General features: G+C 45.2%; 1 protein-coding gene across 1 annotated transcript in view; it reads left to right on the top strand.

Moving 5' to 3' along the window:
* Positions 1–19,058, top strand: part of DYNLL2 (dynein light chain LC8-type 2) — a 63,417-nt gene that overhangs the window by 28,671 nt on the left and 15,688 nt on the right. The window lies entirely within an intron of this gene.

Here is a 19,058-nt window from a genome sequence, read left to right as displayed (position 1 = left end):
CTTGGTGAAGCATCATGCCCATCTGTTCCAGCTGATAACGTTCTGATGCCATTGGCTTCTACTCCTCTCGCTCCATTTGTTCAATGGCAGTGAGTTTACGCACTGTGCACCTCCCTTGCAGGCAAGACTATCACTGTTTAAACTGAACTGTAACACGGGAAGAGAGGGGAGGGATGAGATTAAAGTTGCACTGCGTGATCTTTCTCCAGCAGAAGAGCAAAGAGAGAAGAGAAACTTGCTTCGGGCCCATCTTGCTATGCAGCTGTCAGCGGATAGGACATTCTTGTCTAATTCTTCACGCCATGAAAGGGGTGCTTGAAGTGTGGGGTCCAGTCCTGTGCATCCAACTGTTCTATTAAAATGAATGGGGAAGTCTGCTACCTCCAGAGGTGGGCAGGCAGCTGTGGTCTCATAGATTGAACACAAGGCTGCAGACTTGGGTTCTTGTCCACTCATTTGCAGAGTGATTTTGGCAAAGCCATGGCATGTCTCAGTTTCCCCATCTATAGCATGGGGATAATGATGCTTACCCACCTTTATAAAGGGCTTTGAATTCTATGGACGAAAAGGGCTAGGTGCTGAGTATTATTATTTATGTAACCTGAAAGTGCCCCTTGTTTGTGAGTTAATAGCTATACTACAAGGAGTGTGTTAAGCCCAGCATGCTGCTGTTGATGACGTAGCAGGAAGCACCCTCAACTGTGGCTGTGGTCATGATGCTGGAATGTTTAGAGATTACAGGCCACATCTTCAGCTTGTGCTCATCGGTGTAAATTGACTTATGCCTGTGAACTCCAGGTGACGGTTTGGTCCAAGGTTTACACGTTTTGTTTTTTAATTAGAAGAAAAAGCGGAGGTCACCGTGTTTGTTTTGGGCATATGGACAGTGGGTTCCAAGAGCAGAAGCAAATCAGAGGGCAGGGATGTGCATACTGTACTGATATTGAAACCAGCATATATGATAGCTAATAGCCAGCTGCCTGGAGTATGGTTCCTGAAAACTAGAGATGAGCTCAGTGTGGCATTCTAGTCTGATCTGTGGAAAATATCCCATTCCATTTGGATGATTTATTATTTTCAGATCTCTTGAAACCTCCACTTTTTATCCCTTTCTTCTAGGCAATCTTCCGCCTCTGGAGCTGATCAGCCGTGGTATTGACATAACCACATCCATCCTCAGTCCCTGGAGGTTGGCATCTTAATGAGGAAGTATGGTTGGGGCACAGCCCTGTCTGTGAGTTAGGAAACCTGGGTTCAAGTCCTTGCTCTGCCACAGGCTTCCTGTGTGACTTTGGGCAAGTCACTTAGCATCTCTGTGCTTCAGTTCCCCATCTGTAAAATGGGGGATAACAGCACTGCCCTACCTCACAGGGGTTTTATGAAAAAAATACAGTAAGGATTGTGAGCAGTTCAGATGCTACAATCAGGAGGTCATAGAGGTACTTTAGATAGAGCCACCCTCTGTGAGGAGCACTAATTACGCCAGCTCTCGTTGACTGGAGGAGAAGCTGCCTTCGGATTGGGGTGTGAGAGGAAATTAAGTGAGGTTAATGAGTCCGTACCCTCCCAACGAAAGGAAAACAAATTCTGGGGTCACACGCCTTGCTCACTCCGAGGCTTTTCTCAGAAATACAAAGGATTTCAGGCTAGAGCATTGGTGGCCTTCTGTCTTCACCAGTGCCGTTATGATACCAAGCTTCTGCTCCTCTCTTGAAAGCCTCCCTCTTTCTCTGATTGAATGGCCTGGCAGTTGTGCAGAATGCTGATGAGAACACTACGTGACCCAGTCGCATGCAATAATTTCTATGAAGGGTCATTTCTCCCAGTCACAGGACTACAGGGACCCATCTCTTTGTTTCTGAGTAGTTGTTGGGTTGGGTATTTTGGGGAATGCTCATAGCATATTTAGTAATTCAGTCTCATACTTGAGTTCTAACCCTGGAGTGGAAAGCATATTCTGATACTGGGAGGAGGAATCGAACCTTTCTGACCTTCCTCCTGCCGGCTGGATTCACGTTGTATCCATAGTAGTGAACACAAGATAACCTGATTCCCAGAGTCAGAGGGGTGTGAGACTAGCAAACATTTGACAGAGAAATGTTTCTTGATCAGAGTTGAGAGCTTTGCAATAAACAGAAAGGTAGGTAATCAAAATGTTTTATTGCTTTAAATTCAGGAACAGTAAATGCTGGACCCTGAGACTGAAATGAATGTTAATGAAATCTTTTACGGTGATCAAATTCTTAAATGCTTCTTGTGACAGTTTCCCACTGGAATTTTATAAAGCATTTCACCATTTATATACCCAGAATGTACCCAGGATTTATAAAGGAGATTCTAGGGAGATGATTTAACCTGAACACTGAAAACTGCACCATAGACAGGAATGATCAAAGCAGCTGGAAATTTTTACCAATTCTTGCTTAATGTGGTTTGTAAAACACTTGCCAAAAGTATTGACTCTGGGTTATAAGAAATATTGTGGATATTATCTAGACCAGGAGCCTTGTTAGGCTGCAGCTGATGCATAGCCAGGTTCAACTCTTGATCAATAAAAAGAGCCATCAAGTTCGTATCCACATTCTGAGCCTGCCATCTCTTAGCAACTACAATTTCAACTGGGCAGCTGAAAGCTTTTTCTCAATTAGGAGCTGTGCCATTGGCCACCAGCAGGGATGCAATGGAGTTTGCTGTGAGTGGGTATTCCTTCTTGCCAAGACTGGACTCTCTACTGACTCTCCTAATAGTTTTCCAGGATCTGCGACTGGAGTACGTGAAGTTAAATCTGGAGATAGTTTCTTTCCATCACTCTTGCCTGGTTTGATTTAGGAGGGGGAAAAGGTCTCTACTTTTATCACAAACCTCCTGTTCATTCTTGGTGGATATAAACTCCTGATATAATCTGGTTGCATCAGGTGACCATCCAGGAATGAACTGTAGACGAGATTCCCTGCGTATATATTTGATTGCAGTAGCCAGAGCTATATCACAGAAAGCTTGGTAGGTAGCACTGATGTTCTCCCAAATACCTGATTGTCTCTCACTTCGGGTCAACCCGCAAAAACTGGCTCCTTCGATTTCTGATGGTTGTATCCAGGATTGCAGGATTCCTAAAGTCTGGCAGACAGCAAAAGTCATGGCTGTCCCCAAGCCAATGAAACTATTGACAGTCCCAAAGAGCTACTGACTGATTTCTCTGTTGTGTGTTCCATACAGTCGGATGGAGACACTAATCCTGATGCAGATTAAAGTGGTAGCTGATCCTCAGCTTCCTTGCATTCAGGCTGGTTCCCGGAGGAGATGATGTACCCAAGTCCAGGTACTTTGTCTGGCCCAATGTATAGAAAATGCATTTGAGTCCGGAAAGAAAGTTGTTGCAGTCCTTATTGATTTGATGGCAGCGGACGACACTGCCAAGCTGCTGCAAGTGATTCCTTATAGGCCGATGGTGCTGTTTCACCCAAGAAATGATTAGCATCTGAAGCTTCATCCTGCAAGTCCAGCGAAAAATCAGTCACCTGAAACATCTCTGTAATGGCCTTCCACAAGGGTCAGTCTTGGCTCTCCTGTACATACACATACGACTTCCCTGGAACTCAGGCTGAGAAGTATGTGTATGCTGATTGACATCTGTATTGTGGATGCTGGAAATGAATTCCACAAGCTTGAAGGGAATCTCAGCCCAGACCTGGGCATTTTGACCACTTACTTCTAGCAATGGAGGTTTAATTCTCATGAAATCAAGACAGTGGCAACTACTGTCCATCTATACAGTCCTCTTGCCAATCAAGCTACCTCAATCCATGGGCAAGGAATGCTGCTGCCATTCCATTCCACGGTCACTTGGCAATGAAACTTGGCTGTAGCCAGACTTACTGGCCTCATCTGGAATCCCTGAAAACGAAGATTTCTTCCTGTACCACCTTGATATGAAAACTATCAGGCACCTCCTGGGGAGCAGACCCTTTGGTCCTTCCTACATCTGTATGGGCCATGGTGGTTGCTCCACCTGAACACTGCTGTGCAGCCATCACACTCTGGTTGCTGACATGGAACTGAATTTGGCCACTCGTATTATTAGTAGCTGCTTGAATTATATACCAGTTTCCAGTCTCTGTGTGTGCTAATATGCATAGCTCCTCCAGACCTTTGACAAGATGCTATTACTGTTAAATCTGCCTGGAGAGCTGTGGCCGATGAAAACAACCCATTACTTCTCCAGTTGACTGATGGACCAGTTTTAGACAGGAAATAACATGCAGCTTCGATTCGACGGTCTGCTTATATTCAGGGACGGAAACCTGTCCTTGTGTGACACCACACCTGATCTCTCAACAGTTGCTATGGCAGCCCATGCACTCTTGGATGAGAGCACAATTGGCCTTTTACCATGCACAGACAATCAGCACCCCCAGGGAGCTGAATACTACATCCTTACAGAGAGGAAGCATTGGTGGGAAAGAGTCTAACGCACTAAGTACATTCAGGAGTCCATCGCAGCACCTGTCTCCTTGCCCACTTGATCATAGATCATGGACCAGACTCACAGGCTACTCTCTGGCTCATCCAGAGTTGCTGCAACTATCCACCAGCGTGGCCTGGTTTCCTCCCCATGCTGTGACTGTGGAGCGGTGTTGCAGACAATAACTCATGGGGTGGAAGAGGGCCCAACCCAATATCTGGAGGGTAATTTACAATGCCTGGCCTCCCTTGATACAGAGGCCATGCTTTGGTCCCGCAACTTGGACATTGAACTCTGATGCCTGTGTACGAGAGAAGAAAAGAAATGCTTTGTCCAAATGAATGCACCATCATCAGGCAGGTGCAGTGCCCAGCTTTAGAAACCATGAAATAACCGTGTCAGATCTCACCTAGTTAACAGAATATTAGGGGTCAGGTTCAGTTCTCTGTTACACCTTGGCAACCTCACTGCAGCCAACAAGACCTCGTCTGTAGATTTGTAGAACGGCCTGACTCTCCCTGATTGCCCTGCTCCCAGGACAGTCATTTCCACTAGTGCAAAACTGCCATTCTGACCTGGGAGCATTTTATACTCTGGCCTTGTCTACATGTGAAAGGTCTCCTGGTATAACTATATTGGTTAGGACCGAGTGTGATTATTATTTTTTTTTTTAGTGGTAGAGTTAAACTGGTACTCTCGGCCAGGTCTGCACGACACACTTCTGCCAGCATAGATATGTCAGCTGGGGGGTGAAGAGGCGTGAGCTCTGACCGACATAGCTGCGCAAGCAGAAATCCCTAGTGTAGACACAGCTATACCAGTAAAAACCACACCAACAAACCCCCCTGTGTAAAGCAGTTATGCCAACCTAAGTGTGCTTCTGTTGTCATAGCTAATTTCATTTGGGAAGTGGTGTTCCTACACTGGCAGAAAAGCTCCTTCTGTTGACATACGTTGCAGCTATGGTAGGGGAGCTATGCCAGTTTACACTTGGTCGTGTAGACAGCCTAAGTGCACTTTGCTGGTATAAGCTATGTCCACATTAGGAGCATTTTTTCCAGTATAGTCTATTGGTATACCTATACCAGTAAAGTGCGTCTAGTTTAGACATGGCCACAGTGTGGATGCAGTTATACTGGCATATTGTTCCCCTTACCGTATGGGAATAGCCAGACCAGTATAAAGCGCCTTTATGCTTATCTAATGGCATCCATATTAGCAAAGTGGCACAGATTAACTATACTGGAATAGTTAAAGGAGTACAACTGTCTGGTGTAGAGAGGTATTCATTTTACTTTGTTGCAAATGACTCTACAAGGTGCCTGGCAATGGAGAATCAGGCCCAAACGTGGAAGGTGAAGGGTTAAAATCCATGTGCATGTTATATAACAACCTGGTATATATGGATTGTGCCAGCTCTTTTTCAGACCCGAAGTCCAGAGTTTGGTCTGGAGACCAGAGGCCTAACTAATAGTGATCAGCTACGAGAAAGCTGGGGTAAACAAAATAACATTGCCTTTACTAAGATCTGCTTGGTCAGTAGAAATGCCAGATGTTGAAGCAATAACTGAATAATTATGTTTCATCCAATGTTTCAAATTGAACAAAGGATCCCTGTTCCTATTGTGTTTCTCCTGAAGGGAAAACAGTCTTCCCACAGATCCAACCTTGAGTTTATGAAATATTGGCACATGTCACTATAATGATATGGCACCCTTCCACCTCCCTTCCAAGGGACCAATGCCCTGCCTTAAGACATAAAGGAGACAATCTCTATTTTCATATGCTTTCACTGTTTCTTTGCTTTATCCCCTAGACATGTACCTGTCGGACAATCAAAGGAGTTACTCCATTCCTATGGACCCCAAATCAGAATTCAACATATATATTTTATACTAATAACATTTTATCAAAGTATTAATCAAATGTTAATTTGCTAACTTGAGACCATGGGCGGAGACATTGTGTAACCTTTTAACCATTGGCTATTGTGCTATCTTGTCTTGCTGCAAAACCTATCCCGGGGTGTGGAACTGCCTACCCCGTCACTTTCCCCCGCCCATGGAAAATCTATATATTTCATTGTAATCAATTAATTGACAGTGTCTCTGAGCCTAATAAGCCAGGTGACACTCCACCAGCGCTGTGTGTAATAAACCCCTATGCTTTGACCTCTACACGGTGTGGATTTATGTCCTTCAGTTTGGGGGCTCGTCCGGGATACAAGTTTGTGAACTGGCTGAGGATCTGAGACTGAAATCCAAAAGAGGTGAGTATGTTTACTTTACCACCTCATTAGGCCAGGGATAGAAGTCTCTCATCCCCTTTCAGACACATCTTGTTTCCTTTTTTAATTTGTGTGAAGGACCTTAGACACATGTGGTCAAAGCAGTGGGGTTAAATAAGGGTACCACTTGGGAGGGAAGACTTGTGCAAGAGGGTCATGTACTGTTTAAACAACTAAGGGGTGTGTTACGGAGGACTTGAACAACCCACCAGCAAGCGATTGGCCGTGAGTTAAGCCCAGGATTGGCTGGGTACGCAAGCGGTAGGCAGTGCAAACTGGTGGTCCATTTCCTCATTGCACGTAACATTGCAAGTCCTAGGGGAGTGCCCCCCCCAAGGCATATGATGTACATGCTTTCGAATAGCACAAAGTCTCCAACCAATAAGTCCGGCATGTGTGTGTAATTGAAGACACGCTTGGTATTAAGGGTGGGGAGACGTCCTCATGAAATTCAAGGCTGTGGGGAGTTGGAACCATAGCATAAAAAGGGGGAAAAGTAACTCCTCATAAAGGCTGACAAGCATTTAGGGGGGGAAGACGCAAGTTCCCTTCAAGGTCAGCAGCCGGGGTGACGAAAAACCCATGGCGTCAAAAGGAGAGGCAATAATTAGTCCTCGAGAGTACTTGGAATATAAACATGTTAAAACTCGGCAGGCAGCAGCTAAAAAAGCAAACTACTCTGCAGCCGGACCAGAGGCAGATCTAGTTACTTGGTGGAACCATCAGAGAAGTGACAAAACAGACAAAGCAGTAATAGTTTTATTGGATATTCTTAACATAAAGGAGAAAGAAATTGCAACGTTAAGATCTCAAAACCAGGCTCTGAGAGATAAGAGCCTATGTTCTAAAATATGTAACTGTCTGGAAATTGGAAAAGATCCCGGAGAAAAAGAATCATCATGTCTGGGACACACCTCCAGATTGGGAGGGGGAGAGCAAACTCCTGGCATATGCCAGCCCACCGCTCCGCCGATTAACTATCTGTGGGAAAACTCAGCAGCACAAAGCAGAGGGGAGGAATCAGAACCCCCTCCATACATTTCTTCAAATGACAGGCCAAATTTAAGCACCCACAGAGATAATAAAGGAGCACCACAAGCATTAATTGCCCCAGGGGAGCAAGTACAGCATATGGCTCCAATCAAAACACAATTAAGGAGGTTCAGAAACGTTAACGCGGAGGGTGAGCCAGTAAGGGGACTTAGAACAGAAACAACTGAAATTTACCGTCCCTTCACCCCCCAGGAAAAACAGGCATTACTGTCTGATTTACCTGAACTCAAGCGTGATAACAAGAATACTGAGTTCTGGGACAAGCTGGATGGCCTCACAGAAATACATGGCCTCCATAGGAAGGATGTTCACATCCTGGTCAAGTGCAAGTGCCCCAGGGATGTGTGGGAGAATCTAGATAATAAATGGAAGACAGGGCGCTGGGCTGAAGATCGTAACCCCAACCCAGCAGGAGGGGATCAGGCTGAAGAACCAGCAGGAATCCCAAACCCAGACGCAGGCACTGTAACAGAATTTAGGAATGCACTATCTGTTGTTCTAGGAGCCCAGACCACTAACTGGGGGGCTCTGCAGTCTGTGGTTCAGCAGAAGGGGGAGTCTGCCATGTCCTATGCTGAAAAGAAATGGAATGCATTCCGAGCTTATTCAGGTCTGGAGAATATAACATCCCGAGACCATGATGTATTCCTTCAAATCCTAAAGGAGGGGCTGTCTGCAGATCACCAAGCAGTCCTGGCATTAGGCATCTCAGTGGGAGAAACATACTCAGCAGTAATGAAATGGGCCACAGAAGTAGAAAACAGAAAAAAGAGGAAGGTAGCAGCAACCGCCCCCTCTGAAGAAGTGGTAGCTGTGCATGCAGTCAAAACCACTACCTGCTTCACGTGCAATAAGCCTGGACATCTGGCACGTGACTGTAAAAGTAAAAATAAAATCAAAACATGCAATAATTGTAAAAGGAGCGGCCACTTACAGGACAACTGCTTCTACCCCGGAGGGGGTAAGGAAGGGCAGTGGCCATACAAGCAAAATAAAACCGATACAATTAGTACCCAAGAACAAGATAAGGATAAACAAATCCAGGAGTTGCTCAAACTCCTGGCTAGCAAATAGGTATCAGCGGCCTCTGTGGCTGGAACCGAAGGCGACCCCAGGATGTTTCTTAACGCACGAGTGGGGGGCCGACCGTGCAGTATGTTAATAGACACAGGAGCCTCGGTATCGATAACCAGCCAAGATCTCCCCCTCACCCGTAGAACAATATGGATTGAAGGGGTGGGAGGGGGAAGATTAAAAGCAACCCTTAGCCAGCCAGTAGAAATAGAATTCGAGGATATGGTCACAGTCAGTCAAATCTGGGTTTGCCCCGAGCAAGGAGACACAATTTGCGGCATAGATCTCCTTAAGGAGCTCGGGGGAGTAATCAACCCCAGAGCTAGCTGCATTGAATGGGCCAAAGGGTCCAAACAGGAAAGATCATCTCAAAATATAGCCATAATTGCCAGTAATAAAGTAATAATACCAGAGTGGGGGCAGAGCCCAGTAGAAACCCTGTGTTCCCTTCACCCTGAAGTGTGGGCAACAGATAAACAAGATTGTGGGCTAGTAAACATGAAGCCTATATCTGTAGAAGGACCAACTCACAAAGCCCACAGGCAGTACCCAATTAAACCGGAAGCCTTAAAGGCAGTTAAAGGTATAGTCACTAATTTGGAATCCAGAGGGGTGATTAGAAAAACCACCTCCACAACTAATTCCCCAATTTGGCCCGTCAGGAAGCCAGACGGGACCTGGAGGTTAACTATAGACTACACCCACCTTAACCGGGTGACTCCAAAGGCACATCCTATTGTGGCAAGCCCTGCCACGATTCTTAATTTGCTAACACCAGGACATTTAATATTCTCAGTCCTGGACGTAGCTAATGGATTTTGGAGTATTCCCCTTGCAAAGGAAAGTCAGGAGAAATTTGCATTTACAGTAGGAGACCAGCAGTACACTTGGACCCGAGTACCTCAGGGGTTCCATAATTCTCCCTCCATATTCCACAGGACAATGGCAGAAGTAATAGCACAAGTGCCTTTGGAAGGGGATACTGTGATACTGCAGTATGTGGATGATTTGCTAATTGCCAGTTCAAATGAAAAGGACCATTTAAAAACCCTAAACAGACTGTTCATGTATCTTCGCGAGGCAGGATTTAAATTAAGCCCAAAGAAAGCCCAATTGCAACAGCAGCAAGTTTTATATCTAGGGCATAACATATCACAGGGAGAAAAGGCACTCACAATAGACAGAAAGCAAGCAATTCGAGGGTTAAAGAAACCACGGACAGTTAAGGAAGTCCGAAAAGTCCTGGGACTCCTTAATTTCTGTAGAACCTATATACCGGAGTACTCAGAGATGGTGGAACCAATTCAAAACCTCACTAGAGGGGGAAAGCCTGCAAATGAGTTAGTAATATGGGGCACAGAGCAAGAGGAGGCATTTATAAAAATAAAACAGGCTTTAGCCTCCGCCCCCAGCCTGGGCTTACCCGATATGGGAAAGCCGTTCCACCTTTACTGTAGCCATAGCGGGACCCAGTATTCTGCAGTACTAACTCAGCTTCACGGAGATAGACAGCGTCCGGTAGCATACCTATCTACCATAAGACCCCCTGTATCCCAGGGATTACCGGAGTGCGTAGCAGCTCTAGATTGTGCTACGTGGGCTGTGAAAGCTTGTGAATCATACACTTTCATGGGGAAATTAGTGCTTCATACACCCCATACACTTATCGATCTCCTCAACACCGGGCGACTAAGATCTGTAACAGATGCCCGCAGGAGTCAGTGGGAATCAACATTGTGCTTGCAAAACCCTAACTTCTCCATAGTAAGAGACAAGGGAATGAATGTAGCCGAATGTCTGAACATAGAGGGAGAGGTACACGAATGTCTTATAGATAGAGAAGAGGAAGTGTTAGGAAGAATTAAAGAAGAGCCATTAGAGAATCCAGATATAGTTTTGTATGTAGATGGATCAAGAAAGTATGAAAATGGAGTGCCACACACCGGATGGGCAGTGGTACTCAGTAATGGGACGGTGATAGCGTCAGGTCAGATGGAAGGATCAAAGTCAGCACAAGAAGCGGAGCTAACAGCCCTCACAGAAGCTTTAAGAGTGGGGGAAGGCAAGAAGCTCACTGTATATACAGACAGCAGATATGCATTTGGAGTCGTGCATGACTACATGGACGTGTGGTCACGCAGAGGTTTTATAACAACAACTGGCAAGCCGATTAATAATATGGAAGCAGTTCAAAGACTAACAAAAGCTGCCAAACTACCATCAGAACTAGCAGTAGTAAAGATAAAAGCCCACAGTAAGATCTCAAGTGAGGAACAAAAAGGAAATTATTGGGCAGATAAACGTGCCAAAGAAATTGCACAAGCAAGTCCTATTAAGATTTGTGCAGCTAGAGTGCCAGAAGAGGAAGTGAATTTAAGAAAACTATATGCAACCATAAGCCCAGAAGAAAAAAGTAAATTGGAAAAACAAGGCTGTGTATATAAAAATCACCTCTGGTATGGGCCAGGGGGGAAGGAGCTGGTAGCCCCGGAGTGCATACGGGCTCTACTGCTCCATGCCATTCATTCTCCAGCTCATCTGGGGTGGAGACAAATGAGGGCCGCCTTGGAATACTGGTGGTGGCCAGCCATGAAAAAAGATGCTTTGCAATTTCTCAAAAGATGTGTAACATGTGCACAAGTGAATGTGGGTAGAAGGAAAAAGGTGCCTCTAAATCACCAACCACGACCAGAGGGACCATGGCAAAATTTGCAAATTGATTTTACTGGACCCTTGCCACAAAGCAGAGGGTACACTTACATTTTGGTAATTATTGACACTTTTACCCGATGGGTAGAGGCATTCCCAACCAAGAATTGTACTGCTACAACAGTAGCTCGAATCCTAACAGAAGAAATAATACCCAGATGGGGTTTACCACTGTCAATAGACTCTGACCAAGGAACTCACTTTACAGGGCGAGTAATGAAGGAGGCATGCAAGGCACTGGGAATAAAGCAAAGATTCCATATACCATACCACCCTGAAAGCTCGGGAATGGTGGAAAGAATGAATAGAACAATGAAAACAGCCTTAACAAAAGCAGTACTGGATACAGGAGAAGGGTGGGCTCGTATGCTTCCTGCTGTATTGTACCGAATTAGAGGCAGCCCAAATAGGCTGACTCAATTGACACCCTTTGAGCTAATGACAGGAAGAGCAATGAGAATGCCTAGCACTGTGATCCTCCCTACGGGGGAGTCAGGGCTTTTTGCAGACAGGCTGCAAAACTACATCAAGGCATTGGACAGAGAGTTGAAGGATTTATACAATCAGGTGAAGGAAAATCAAACCCAGCTGGATGATAATAGCAGTCTGGACAAGCCTGCATTTAAAGTTGGGGATTTGGTAATGTGTCGCATTTACCCAGAGGTTAAAGGAATTTTAAAGCCAAGATGGCAAGGCCCTATGAGGGTCCTTCTGACTACTAATACATGTGCAAAGATTGGGGGAAAATTGGGAACATTTTGGCGTCACCAAAATCAGTTAAAATTGTTTGAATCAGTATCTGTCAATACTAACGACATTTCCACAGGTGTCTCTACAGGAAAACAACAAGAGGAAGGACTGAAGGGTGACCAGGACAACCAGAACGACCATGGGAAGGCTTCTGCTGTGGCTCCTGCTGTCCATGTGGTGCATGAGGAAGGACGCAAGTAGTATGCCATGTGAAAAGGAGGACTGGGAATGGGTCACTAACCCCCCTCCTCCGGGTTTGCTTCGTTTTAATTGCCGCACTAAGGAAACACTTAGCTTTTGCAAGACACGTGCAGTGGCCAATAAACAAGTTTGGCCAGAAGTAAAGGTGGCACTGTGGTTAGGACATGAGCACACAGTAGAACGCAAGAAGGTCCAAATAAAATCATACACTGATGCTCATAACAACAGGGAGGCTAGTAACATTACAATTTTGATAACAGCTGACTGCCCTGTTATCCGCTGGTGTCAAGTACCAGAGATTATGGAGTTTCATGGAGGCATTTGGAAGGAATCATGGAAGTGTATGAGCTACCCCTTTGAACAGGGTGACGCTCTTAGACGATGTTGTGGCCCTCTTAGAGGGACAGTGTCTATACTTAATGCAACCAGTGTCCGAGTTACCTTTAAAGGGGGACAGCTGCGTACTACTAGTGAAGGGGACTACAAAGTCTTGGGCTATCCCTCATTTGAACACAATTACATGGCATATTGCCACGATGGTTTGGGAGGAAACACACAGACCTCGATACTGGAATTTGTGTGGGATTTTGTGGGAAAGAAACCAAACACTCATGAACGATTATGTGCCAATTATACTGACATGGTACCAGTGGAGGTTGGGCCTGTTGAATCAGGATGGGGCTTACCACTTAAAGCCCGAACGGAGGTAACCCCAAAGGCATGGCATACATTTGTTAAACGATGGCCCAAATTAGAATGTCCACGACTGGTAACAATTAACCGGGTTATCAGAGACAGAGTGGAACCACCCGATTGTGTGTCATGCCCTGAACAAATCCCTGTTCCAAAACCAGGACTGATACTGATAGGACCAGCTCTACCGGTCCTCACCTCGGTGGTATTCCACACTTACAGGGTCGAGGTGCGTATTCCTTTAGAGGAAGTGAACAGACAATGTGCAAAGGTCAGGCCTCGAATGAGTAGAAACATTACTAGCCTAACAAACCAAATTGGTGAGCGCTTAACTAGACAGAAGAGGGGATTACTAGATACCCTTGCAGGATGGTTTGGTGCAGGTAATTCTGTTGGCAACTCCTATACCATAGCACGCCAAGCTGAGAGGAGGGACCGGCTGGAATCAAGGTTGGCTGACGCTGTAATTTCTAATGCCCGGGGAGGACTGGATACTACTAAGGCCAGTCGATTGATCCTAGATAGCTTAAAGGATCTGTCAAACTCTGTATCCACCTCATTAGATATAACAAAATACCTGGGTCAAGAAGTCACCAGCCTGCTAATAAATGGGACTAAAATAAAGGCACTGGAGGAAAGTTGTTGGAGAGCAGGACAAACTTTGGCTATCACCACACAAGGAATTGTAACCGATCTCCTTGATGGCCGGGTCCATCCAGCCCTTATGGAAGTGGTGGGACCCTATCTCCCCAGTACCCCTCCGTGGGCATGGGGAAACAGAGAATCAATGAGAGTCCAAAGACCAGTTTGGACAGGTAACAGTATACTCTTTAGCCTTCTGGTACCTTTAGGCATCCCTCATTTACAACAAGCTAGGATGGTGACCTCCCTGCCAGTATGGAGAAGGGGTCATGTTATTAAAATAGAAGGCGTTGCATACGCTGAGGTCGCAGGGAGAGCATTGTATCCTAGTGAATGTTGCACCCATTCTGATAAGGAAATTCTGTGTACATGTCCATATAATGTTCTAACGAATCTGTCTAGGTTCGAAGTGGCCATTACTGAGAAACTGGCGCACACGGAGCTGGTCCAGATGAACGGTACCTACTGGTGTGTGACTGCCCAGAACCACTCCATCGAGCTAAATGGAAAGCCCTGCCCCTCGAGACATCCATCCGTGTGCATGACGGTCCCCCGAAGGTCAACCCTGACTGTTGACGGGACGCGGCTCCACCGTACTCCGCCAATGATGGGTAACCTAACATGGGATCCGGAATGGCACTACGGCAGTAAGTATCTAGAGGAGGGTCTACAGGCCCTGCAGGCGAAGATCGAGGAGTTGGTGGCCGAGGCCCAGAGGCATATTGGGGAAGGCCGTCTGAGGTACACTCAGATAGGAGAAACCGTGGACCAGGCCGATGTGAAGTACTCAAAGGCAAGGAACCAGGCAGTGGAGGTTAAAGCAATGATTATGGGCGATGCCATCTCAGGTGACAAGGTCCCCTGGGGATGGATCTGGGTGTTATTTTGTCAAGTTATGTGGGGATTGTCTATCCTAACATTCCTGATGGTACTGGTGCTTTATCGGCGACTCCGCAGTAGGCTGAGTACATTAAAATTGGTATATTTGACCTGGCGGGTTAGGGAACCCTAGGGTCAAGAGGAGGGACTGAAGGGTTAAAATCCATGTGCATGTTATATAACAACCTGGTATATATGGATTGTGCCAGCTCTTTTTCAGACCCGAAGTCCAGAGTTTGGTCTGGAGACCAGAGGCCTAACTAATAGTGATCAGCTACGAGAAAGCTGGGGTAAACAAAATAACATTGCCTTTACTAAGATCTGCTTGGTCAGTAGAAATGCCAGATGTTGAAGCAATAACTGAATAATTATGTTTCATCCAATGTTTCAAATTGAACAAAGGATCCCTGTTCCTATTGTGTTTCTCCTGAAGGGAAAACAGTCTTCCCACAGATCCAACCTTGAGTTTATGAAATATTGGCACATGTCACTATAATGATATGGCACCCTTCCACCTCCCTTCCAAGGGACCAATGCCCTGCCTTAAGACATAAAGGAGACAATCTCTATTTTCATATGCTTTCACTGTTTCTTTGCTTTATCCCCTAGACATGTACCTGTCGGACAATCAAAGGAGTTACTCCATTCCTATGGACCCCAAATCAGAATTCAACATATATATTTTATACTAATAACATTTTATCAAAGTATTAATCAAATGTTAATTTGCTAACTTGAGACCATGGGCGGAGACATTGTGTAACCTTTTAACCATTGGCTATTGTGCTATCTTGTCTTGCTGCAAAACCTATCCCGGGGTGTGGAACTGCCTACCCCGTCACTTTCCCCCGCCCATGGAAAATCTATATATTTCATTGTAATCAATTAATTGACAGTGTCTCTGAGCCTAATAAGCCAGGTGACACTCCACCAGCGCTGTGTGTAATAAACCCCTATGCTTTGACCTCTACACGGTGTGGATTTATGTCCTTCAAAGGCAAATGCATACATCTAAAAAAAAAAAAAAGGATAGAAAAGAAAAACATATATTTATAAGCGTTTAGGTTTTGTAAACCTTTCCCCCTCCATAGAACCTAAATGCAAGGGTTAAACTAGCTGAGAGTGTCTCTTTTAAACAGTTTTAGTTGTTCCTTTGCTGCTCCTCTTTAAAAGAAGACAAAACTGTCAAGCTCTCCATTCAACGTATCAAACACAAAACAATGATTATCAGTGATAGCGGTGTCTCTAAATGAAGAAAAATAACTGTCAGCAGCTCTGAATGTGATTGCTTGTGTTTCAGACATAGTGCTTGAGAGAGATGGTTATGTAAAGTGAATAAACCCCTTTTTTCTTCATATTCCAGCGGCTACACACAATCACTGAGGAGCCCAAAAGTGAAAGTTTTAGGTCTTGACTCAAGACTCCCATTGACCTCAATGCCATATTCATGTTGTATTTAGGGGGGGGGGGAATATATATAAAGAGTCGACAGGCAAATTAGAGAAATAATAACTGCTTTTATTAATAGAGATTGATCAAGTACAGGATGCTCCTGGAAAGTTCAGCCTCCTTCCAGAACGCTATCTGCCCCACCAGATATGGGGACAACACAGAGAAAATCATCTTCCGATCACACTCTCATTGGCTGATCATTCCCTGTGGTCAGAACATTGTTACGTGGCCAATTGTCTTCACAAAGTAACCCATTCATGGGTGCCAGACGTGCTGCTATTGCACAGATTTAGATTCATGAACAAAAGATTTAGAACATCTCCTGAAATTTGTGCTGTCAAAATTACAGTGGCCTGTGGAGATTAGTATCAGGGGGTAGCCGTATTAGTCTGTATCTACAAAAACAACAAGGAGTCTGGTGGCACCTTAAAGACTAACAGATTTATTTGGGCATAAGCTTTTGTGGGTAAAAACCTCACTTCTTCAGATGCAAGAAGTGAAGTTTTTACCCTCGAAAGCTTATGCCCAAATAAATCTGTTAGTCTTTAAGGTGCCACTCTGTGGAGATTGGCCTTCCAGTGGCAGCCCAGTGTGGCATGCAATTAACCTGGTGCATGTCTGGCATCTGTCTTCTGTGCTCTTCAGCATTCTGTGGGTTAAGATATTGTGCCCACCCCTTGCTCTCCAGCCAGGTAGGGGCTGAGCACACTCAAAGATGTTGGTAGGAGAGAACTGTCACCTAGCACACAAATGGCTCTCTATGGCAAGGCCTGGGAGCAGTGCTGATGGGCACCAGAAGAAGCTGCTTCCAACCCTCCACAGACAGAGGACGGGTCTCTTGCAACCTGACACCAAGGAGGGAGCAAATGAGGCCAATACTGTGCACACAGGTATGTGTAACCCACTGGTTAGTGAGTATTGTGTCCCCCCCCCCCTTGGTGCCCAGTCAACAGAGGATGTGAGTCTGTGCCAGAGCATTACCTTATACAAGAAGTGCCTGAACTGGTAGATCCACAAACTAACAGATGCTCGGAAGCCTTGAAGTGCTGCCCAGAAGTCCCTCTATTACTTCTGCTCTCCCTCCACACCAGCTCCTGATGGCTTTGATGGCTCTCTTCTGCCTGGACCAGAGAAGGAGGAGGTAGCTCTTGTCATGGATACATGGTCAGCTATTATGACAACTAATAAGTCATGCAAAAAAGGAAATTACTTTTAGATCATATTACAGTGGAACAGGCCTTACATGTCCTCATATGGACTTGAAAATAGAGTAGGCGCTGCCCCAGGAAGCACAAGTATAAAGAGACTCCACACTTCACTGTACTTTTCCATCTCTGTCTGCAAGCAAATGTTCAATTTTCCATAAGGCCAACCTCTAAATTTCCTTTAGACAGAACAGAATTGACATGGGGACAGCCTGTGGGTTTACGTTTAAAATATTTACATGGCTTTACGATAGCCAAGCCTGACATGCAGAAAAGTTAGTCACAAGAGCAAAGCGGAGGGAATAGATGAAGAATGAAGCCTAAGACAGTAAAGGTGGCTCATTACAAAATGACACTGAAGCAAGGCTGGCCGCATGGAGACTTCTCTTCAGCGAGTCCGTCAGCATAGAGTTCATTTATTTTGCAAAGGCCTTTTCTCCAACCAAGGAAATCCACTTCTGACCAGCATTTGTATGTTCAGTGTTTTACTGGGCTAGATATCAACCGCTCAGGAGTGAAATAACTGCAATGGAGGCCAAATCTTATTAATAGTATAGGATTGGTCAGTGGGTGCTTTCAGTATTCACAGAGGTAAAAGGCAAATAAATAATAAACGGACTAGGCAGTTTTTTGTTGTAATTAACATCATCACGTGCATCCCTCTGTTTGACCTGTGGGCATTCTTTACACTAGGTTTTGTTTGCTCTGACCTCTAGCTGCTTCTCGATAGCTGCCACAGTACCTCTGCGGCCAGCCTCACCCACCCTGCCCATCACACTCCTCCTCTTCCTCCCCTTCCCTCTCTTTTCCTCCCCCGACCATCCTCAATCTCCTTTTTTCCATCCTCCCTTTTCCCTGCTGTTTCACTCCTCTAAACTCTTCCCCTTGGTACCACTCCCCACCACCCAACCAAAATGTAAGTGTAGTCAGTTTTTTAAAATTTACATTCTTACAAATCCAACCTTGTCAAGCTGTGTCCTGAACATTCAGCGCCATGTAACTTCAGTGTCCTCCCTCCCTCCCCTTTCTCTTCTGCTTGATTGTCCCTCATTATGGCACATATTTATGTAGGTCCCGATCCTACAATAAGCTCTGCCTGGGCAGACACTTGTCCACATGTGGAACGCATGTCAGGATGAAAGCCTTAGACTGTAAGCTCTTTGCAGCTGGGACCATCACCCTTTAATATCTCTAAAGTGCTTTCAAGAGTGGACTTGAGGCAGTATAATAAATAGACGATAATTTAGGCCATGACATAGGAAAGCATCCCTCTCTAGTCAGGAAACTTTTAAACATGTGCTTGAGCCCTTTTCTGAATCAGAGCCTTAATGCATAATACACAATGTAAAGACCAACGAGAGGTGCCAAATCTGCCAAATTAATAAAAAGAATCGTGTGAAATTCCATATTTCTGAAAGATGCCTGTAATTAGGCTAGATCTATTCCAGAGGGTCAGTTAATTGATGGGCAATTTGGACACAGTGTTTCCTTGGCAGGAAGTAATTCTTCAGCTTGGAATCTGATCTATGAGTCTTCCCTGCTGGTATTGTCTTCTAAGATTATTGGACTCCCTTTCTAGTGAACATATCTTCCTTAAGAATACAGGTGATAGGTTGTCTTATTATCTCTATAGGAGCTGTTAGTAAAGGTG

Source organism: Chrysemys picta, chromosome 19 (genome assembly GCF_011386835.1).
Source record: "Chrysemys picta bellii isolate R12L10 chromosome 19, ASM1138683v2, whole genome shotgun sequence".
Taxonomy (NCBI): domain Eukaryota; kingdom Metazoa; phylum Chordata; order Testudines; family Emydidae; genus Chrysemys; species Chrysemys picta.
This window is presented reverse-complemented; position numbering and strand designations above follow the sequence as displayed.